Source organism: Harpia harpyja, chromosome Z (assembly GCF_026419915.1).
Source record: "Harpia harpyja isolate bHarHar1 chromosome Z, bHarHar1 primary haplotype, whole genome shotgun sequence".
Classification (NCBI taxonomy): Eukaryota; Metazoa; Chordata; class Aves; order Accipitriformes; family Accipitridae; genus Harpia; species Harpia harpyja.
In genome coordinates, this window is record NC_068969.1 from 28104301 (window position 1) to 28113052 (window position 8752).

The following is an 8752-nucleotide window of genomic DNA, read 5'->3' on the forward strand; positions in this document are numbered from 1 at the left end:
TATGTTCATGGCTTGTTAGCAAAGCACTGGCTGCCTCTCTGCAAGCTGTCATCTTGCCACAGTGGTTTATTCCTCAGCCCTTTCCCTAAACCGCTGTGGGAGAGCTGTTAATTAGAGTGGCCAGCTGTACCAGAGGTTATGGGATGAACTTCTCTGCTGTGTGCAAGTCAAAGGACGTGGCTGTTTCACAGGGGTTGCGGCAGCCTTGTATACAGCCAGGATGACGTGCAAACAACTTTTCTGTTAAAAACAGGCCATTGGATTTGCTTCCCTCCTGTTATACTGGCAGCCAAACATCTGAAAATAAATCAGATGGACCAGAGGAATTTCAGCAGCTGGCATGGACAGTCAATAACGTTGGGGCAGCCCTACTTGTGGTCAAACTCTAAGGGCCAGGCTCATCCTGGTATAAGCAGACACAGCACTACCGAGTTTCAGGGGGGATCACTTGCACTGTGGAGGGACCTGGAGAAGCCCAGTGTGCAGTTATGTGGGTTTTGGTCCTGCCATCTTTTGTGTAGGTGTGAGTATAAGCACCGAGCAGTCCCGCTGGCTATAGCTGCATCCAGCCCCGGTAAAGATATCATGAAACTCAGTTTCTCCATGCTGAGGATGACTTACCAAGCCCTGTTTTAATTCTAGCTAAGTCTTGTTCAAAAAGGGGCTCTTGGCCTGACAAGCCAGTGAAAGGTTTGCTTCTGAACGTGTGGAGGTAGGATTTTAACATCATCCTTCAGGCCACTGAGATATGCCTTCCAGCACTGCCCATCGTCTCTGCTGCTTTTCTGTTAATACACCTTTTACCCCAGTTTCATTTAAGATTTGTTCCTCACTGTGCAGAAAATGTTTCTGCCCACTAATCCTATTTCATAATCCCTTCCGTGCCTGTTTGATTTATATTGCCTCAAATCTCCTGTGATCTTCTGCAAAGCAGCAGTCAGAAGTCTGCCAGCCTGTCCAACCCTATTCTCTGTTCTGTCAAGCTGCAAACATCTCAAAAACATCCATGTCCTTTTCTACCCTTGCCAGACAGAGCTCAGGGTTCAGACAGAGCTACAGAATCTTACAGAGTACAGCCAAATTGCACGTATGCCATGAAAAGGATGCCCGGTGCTTACTGCTGGGCTGTAAACCTTGAGTAGGACTGGCTCTGTGAAATCCTTAACACACATCCCATTGCCTTTAGGAGGACCAGGACTACCCAACAGGAATCACTGCTGCATTTCTGCTGATGTTTTCTCAACATTGCCTCTGAGGCATGGTACTGAAAGAGAGTTTTTAGTGTTTTATAAAAATGTCTATAGAAAATTAGGTTAGGAAAGCTCCTCTTCCACATGAAATGGTTCATTCTCTGTACGCTCCATTTGTAAAGATACCACTGCAGCATTTTGGAGAACCTGGCCAGAAGGGACTGAATTGTTTTGCAATCACTAATTTTCTTGATTTGTACCTCAGCAGCACAGACAAGCTGTCGGAGCTGTCTTTCTTCCCTGGGCTCTCTCAGGAGCAGGATGTACACCAGCTGTCCGGCCACAGCCCCAACCCTTCTGCCTCAGCCTAGGTAAGGGGCTGCAAACCTGGCTCCCAGCTGCAGCCAGGAGAATCGCTGTGCTCCCACCTGCAGTGGAAGGATTCCTGCCTCATTTGAATAATGGGTTAATTAGGGCTCCTGTGTTTAAAATTGCTCCATTTCCGAGTCCATCAAAGTCTGTGAAAGCTTTGTCATGTGCTTTTTGGGGATTAGGAGGAGGCATAATTTATATAAGATAAGAAAAAACGAGACAGGGAAAGGAAGAAATTATTCCAGAATAGAAAGAATTAGTATGACCAGTAGGAATTTATATATATTTTTTAATTTCTATTTATGAATTTATATGTGTATTTTGGGGCCTCATATTCTCTCTTATCCCCATGCAGCGCCATGGCAGGACCCAGCTCCATAACAGAATGCACTGGGCTTATTGCACAAAGGCTGGGGTAGACTGGAAGAGGTATAATCACCATTACCCCTCTCGCAAGGCAGGTAGATGCTGTCGGGAAATACCTGGCAGGCAGGTGGATGGCTCTGTGATTTTGTTCTGCAGCAGCTTCAGCAGAAGAGAGGAGGAGGAGCTCTGTTTGAAGAGACTCTGTAGGTGGTGGGGAGAGCACATCTCCATTTTTTTCTTTGAGAAATAAGTGGAAACAAATAATTCAGCAAAAGAAAAATTACAGAGGGCTGGATTTGTCACTATTCCTCACAGGGCAGGCTTTTAAAACACGTAGTACTTTCTGCTGGGACTGGATGGAAGCTTGCTGTCTAAATGCATGAAAATATATTAAGAGTCCAAGCAAACGTATTTCTTGTCCAAACAGGGTTTCTTCAGAGGGAAATAACTGTGGGAGGAGTCAGTAACATGTTAACGCTACACAAGAGACCTCATGAAGTTATTGCATAGATGAGAACTGGTTAATTCAGTCTGAGCACATGCCGGGCACTACCCTTGGGCATCACTACAAGGACAGGATCTGTGGACAACCTAAGAGCCCCCATGCCTCCACGGGCAGTGCAGGCTCTGCCAGGCAGGGAACAAACAGAAGGCGCGTAGGGGAAAGAGCTGAGTAGCAAAGGGCTCATCTGAAGGCACTAACTGAGAACCCAATATTCGTAAACACAGATAATTGTTTGTTAGAATCTAGGAACCAATGTCAGGGGCACCTCTGTTAGTGTGAATATTCATGAAATGCATACTGACCACTCATTGTAAAAGCTCTGCACGCAGCAGCTATGCACAAGCCACTTGATGTGTAGGCAGCACAACTTCACCAGGGTTTGTGGGAACTGCCTAGGAAGACAAGAGAAGGTGCTGGGTGTTGATTAGCTTTGGGGATCTCTTGCACCACAGCCCAAATCAGCCCCCTTGCACCAATGAGCAAGGGTGTGGGTGGTCAGATTGTCTGGTTCTATGCCAAGACTTGAAAATCTGAAGTTAATTTGTCTTTTCTAGCCCATCTATGACATTTCAGTGGAACTGAACTTTGCAAAAGCACCCTGGCACCATTTCTTTTTAAAAAAATTGTTGTTGAGCAGGCAAATAACAGCAATGTCTGGGGCCAGATAGAAATTATCTATGTTCCCAGGTATCCTGCTTCAGCATCTGATTATCACCTTTGCTATTCCTTTTTACACTGGGGCTATATACTATGCAAACTACCCAGGAAGTTTGTCATGAGAGCAGATGCCCACTGGCGAAAAGATAAGCATCTCTAAATGCTTCCTAGGGGCTTTCCTCTTTATTCAGTTCATTTACAGGTGGCCTTACAAAACCATTTGTGCAGTCACAGCTGTAGCTGTACTTACCATACTTACACATGGACTAGTTAACAGCATGAAGAAGCAGGAACAGTGGGGAAACTTCTTGGTCTTGTCCAGAGCATGGGACTGCCCAGGCTTTACGGCTCCCTCCTTTCCTAGCCTTGTCGTGGCTGCCGAAATTGGTACCCTGTACTAAGCAGCACCTGTTGCAATGCTGGGCTGTGTGAGGTGGGACCCTGGGCTGATAGCAACTGCAGAGCTGGGAGGGTGAGTGTATTAATCAGAAAAAGAGATATCAGAGTATATCAGACATTCAACCCCCTTGACAGCGAGTGGGTAACACAGGGATGATCTCAGACAAAAGCGACTTCCATTACCTTGAAAACCCTGAACTGCCAGTCTGAGGCATAATTCCTTATTTGCAGAGATAATGTCAATGATTGGAATAATCATTGACCTGATCCAGCTGGAAAAGTAAACACCTTATTTTCATGGCTAGAGTTGTGTTTGCTGAGCAGTAGCACCTGTGACAGACGGGAAGATGAGCTCACACCCATGAAATATCTCTTGTTCCCACTTCTATTGTCCTTTGCAATGGAAGCTCTCACCTTTGTTTTTACTATAAATCCCTTGTAGGAGAGAGATCATCCGCAGTTCTGACTCAGACCATTAAAAGCATATTGAGAAATAACTTAGGTTTCCCAGAAGGCTAATTTACGTCAGCAAGCAAAAAGATAATCACAGTCATAAATCTTTCTCTCTGTCCGTATCTCCTGATTGCTTTAAAAATATCAGGACAATACTTTCTATACCTTAACCAGGTGCAGTAATTTGACTTGTTTTTCCTAACATCTGCAGTGCATGGTAGTTATGCTCTTTTATAGCAGCCTCATTTCCAGCATGCTGGAATTAAACATGGTCTGTAAATTATGCATGACTTTTTAACATTCATGAATCCCATCATTTTACTTTATTGATCAGTTCTTTCCCATAATTGGCAACAACCCATGAGGAAATGAATGTTCTACATCAGGCAAATGGGAATTTTATTGATGTAATATTGGGAAAGCAACAGACATGCTTAGCAAGCTAAAATGTTAACTATCCTTTACATTTGTTTGAGAGTGGTATCAGTGTCCTCCTCCCTGCATTTTACCTGTGGTCTTCATGGAAGTTAAAAAAGCTGCTCTATTTAATATTTATAGGCAAGCTGGGATATCCACCTAGCCCCCTATTTCCATTAATATTAATGAAGGTAACCATATACCTTCCTTTCCTTCTATTAATATTAATGAAAATGAACAGATACGTCAATGTAAGGATTCTAAAGTTTTTCATTATACCTTTTTTCTTAGGACTGGCAGTCAACCTTTCCTGCTCCCACTCCCCCCTGTCTTCAGTCCGCACATACACCAAGTAGGCACACATGGCCAACTGCAACGCAAGGCTCTTCTGCTGCCCCCCCCCATGCCTGAGGCACAGCAGTTCCTTACACTTCAGCATAAATAAACCTACCGTGAATAATCTGCTTAATAAAGGCCATGTAGCAAAATACAGCATTTGCTCTCATGTTGGTTATAAAGCACAAGATATAAGACCCATCAACAGCAACAGAAGTCGATGGCTGGAGAGGAGCCACAGCCATACCTCTGCCATCCTTATGTTCAGATCATTGGAGAAGAGAAACCAATCCCTTCTTAACAAGGGCAAATCCATCCCTTAATAAGACACAATCAGTTTCATATAAAAATGATTACTGTTTGGACACGATGGCACCAAACTCCTCATTGCTCTTAACAGTGAGGGCAACCAGCCTTCCTGGTGGGCCACGTAGCAGACACTTTTAGATGGTCGCACAAGGCTCCCAAAGAACAGTCACGATAACAAAACAGCTCCCCATGTTGATTGTGACCTCTCAAGACTCCGTTTGTGTATCTGTGGAGATACAGACTCATAGTTTGAGGGCAGTTAAAGGAAATTTAATTCTCTACATGCACCTCCTAAATTATGTAAATGTGTGATTTGCATTCATTTCATTCTGCTTTGGGAAAACGCCCGATTGTTGTATACTTTGATAAAAGTGGTTAGTGCAAAAGAGTTGATTCTGTGTCAGTTATTGGGTGTACATAATGAGATCAATTCCCTCATTTGATTTCCTGCTCATCAAGGAACTTTATGCTTGTTGAGTGTTACTAAATTTGTGTTCACCAGGCAAATGCAGAGATTTAGATTTATTCTAATAAAATCTTGTACCAAGGTGAAATTAACCCGCAGAGAAAAATGAGTAGTGCTCTAAAACATGGTATTAATTTGAAGGGTGCATATAGCAAAAAAGCTCCTTGTTAAGGCATAATTTGCCTTTTCCTCTTCATTTTTCTCCAGAGTGCACAGTAGAAGAAATGGAATGACCTCAGGCCTCTTTTTTTGGGAACAGCTTCAAAATAGTTGAAAAAACCCTTAATTATGCTCTCAGAAGGTCTTGATTGCTCTCATGCCTCATAAGAAGTACAAGCCTCAGTAGTTTGTATTAGAATAACAAAAAAGTTACTAGGAAAAATAAGCCATTCACCACAAATAATCCTAAAAGGAAAGTACAGGATGCATCTAGTAGCCACAATGGCAGAGAGCACTGGTGTTATATGTCAGAGAGATGAAGCATTTCTCCAAAGATCCTGGCAACCCACAATACAGCAAATTATAATCCTAGCAATAAAGTAAAATGGCGAAGAAGAGTATAGTGCAAAAAACCTTTGTATTCTAAGGTATCTTAGCAAATAAAGTCTATAATCCAGAAACAGAGGAGGGCTGCAAAGAAAACAAAGCAAAAATCCGCTTCTGAATTTTGAAGTTTGCAAGCTGTTATTAGCAGTTTCATTCTGCAACCTGTCACCACACTATGAATGTCTGCAGTCCTGGGCACGAGATCTGCTCAGCAGCCTTGCTGTGAAAGCAACATTCACGAGGGGGGGTTTGGGTGTCAAATCAAATATAACTTTGGCTTATGAGAAAATGATTCTTTATATGTCATGTGAGAAAACCTATGTCTTGATCTTTGAATTTTTGTGTAGCCAGGGAATGCAATGAGCATGAATTACCAATGACCCTCTTGGATATGGGGAACTAAAACAATTTGTTCTTCAACAGTACCCCTTTTCCAATAGGACTACCTGACATTACACAGCCACGGCATCGGAGTGCCCTCACCACGTTGTACACTTTTTCCAATATGTTTGATGTTTATAATAACTTTGTGACTATGCAGAGCTCTTCATAAATATTTAATTCAAATTATTCTGCAGACAAAAGCACCAGGGAAGAGTCAGAAAGTGACTCACTGCTGCTTAATCAGAGATGAGTGACTAGGCAGCTCTGGTGTCGCAGTGGGAGAGTTTTATTGGTGCTGATTAAATCGTTTGAGGATGGATCCCATGTGAGCTTGTAGGTTGCATCTTGGCTCAAGCAGGTGGCTAGCCATGCCATGGTGGTGTGCACTGAGCATCTGGTACCTCCCTGCTACAGTTCTGGATCAAAATGCACAATTAGTCTTGTTCCTTGCATGCAAGGCTTTGTGCTTTTCAAAACTTTTTTTCTCCAAAACAGCAACCAAATCGCCCAGTTCAGGCATTGAAAAAAAAGCAAGAAGACGTGTGACTTCTTTCTAGTGTACTGTTTTCATTAGAAAAAAGCATGTAGGTCAGAGCACCATACGTTTGCACTGTCTTTAAGGGTAACAGCTGACTCTGCAAGGCACTTTGTTGTCGATGCTTATGTGCCAGACTGCCTGCCTTCTAGGCACTTGGTTTCACAAGTGCAACCCACAGACCTAAACCAGACAGTGTGCTCATATCTGTTTAGGAAACAGAAATACATTTAATTTCAAAAAATCTTGTGGGATAGAAAAAGGTATTTCTTGTACCATCAGCTAGAGTATTTGTGAGAAAACAAGCACAACTTGCATACTCTAAACTAGCACAAATCACTTTAGCAGTAAAATAAAGGTAAAAAATAGTAGGAGTAATTTATTTCAGCTTTCAAGAGCTTTAAACATGATACCATGGATGGAAATAAGAAACAAAAAGTGGTCACACATTAAAATAATTGATTGCTCATTAAACACTTTGTGCAAGGTACAGCCATTCCTGTGTTCTTCTGGTACAATTTATTGACTTCTGTTTATGCCTACATTTTTCTGGAGTTTGTTTTCATTGATTTCGTGGCCTGTCATGAATTTATCATATTTGGTTAGTTGCAGGAAGGTTCTAAAATAATACCAAGCATTAGCTTTACCTTTTGAGCTTAGCTGGTTAAGTGAGAGCAGGTGCACTAACAGCTATGGAGGTCCTGCAGGAAAAATTGGTAAAAAGGCATTTTCCTGAAATGACACATTCCAGCTACAGCTCCTTTGAGGTCTGGTTGTCTGTGGCTTTTTCTGTTCTTTCTTTGGCTGTCCATGTGTGCACGCTCATGTTTGTGTCCTACAGGGGTAAAGGAGGGATCTGAGCTGCAGCTGGCATCAACCTGCAGTGATGGTGCATCAGATCCTCCACCCACATCGGCTGCAGTAATTCCTTTGCACATGCAATTCCCCCAAGGGTGGACGTGTCTGATGTACTCATGGTTACCTGAATTGTTCCATGGTTTCTGTGACAGGTGGAGTTTCCTCAGGACATGGGGCTTTATGTCCCTTTGGATGTACATGGCACTGCTGTGCTCCCACTAAGAGGTCACCAAAGCCTGCATGAGGGCTCCATCCCATCCCATCCCATCCCATCCCATCCCATCTCATCCCATCCCACAGGTGAGAAGGTTACAGCCCGCATTCACTTGAGTGAGATACAGAGGTGGCTAAGCTGCCTGCGAAATTTCTTGGGAAGCGCTGCACTCACTATTCTTTTGAAAGTAAGCAAGAAGCCTTTTTTTTTTTTTTTTTTTTTTACTTAAAATACGGGTCTGCAAATGGCAGCAGGTCAGGGCGTGCTGCAGGACATCAGCCACTGCTGCAGGGACAGCAAGCCATCCCTGCTCAATGCTCTGTCTTGTGAATTGTTCTTCAAACATTCTTGAAAATGACTTTAGGATGGTGTTAGCCATCTTTCTCTATAGTTCGTGAAAGTTTCCACTCTGTAACAAAATAAAGATTTTATTGAAAAAATAGCGATGCAAAGGACAGCTGAAAAAATGACTAATCATTACGTCACTCTCCTTGACTTCTCCTCATTAAATGACACTTACTTTTCCTGCATATGAACATTTTCTGTCCTTTACATACTCTTGTACTGAATGCTGCCTTCAAGCAAAAGTTTGACCAACAGCTCAGGAAATATATGAAACTATGGTCAGGTGTACATTGCTAGGGTAACCATATATTTCTATTTTTGGATAGGCTACATTTTGAGTTGCAACATTACTCTGGAAGTGATGGCTGTTGGGTGACAGTTATTGTTATGAATTGCTTTT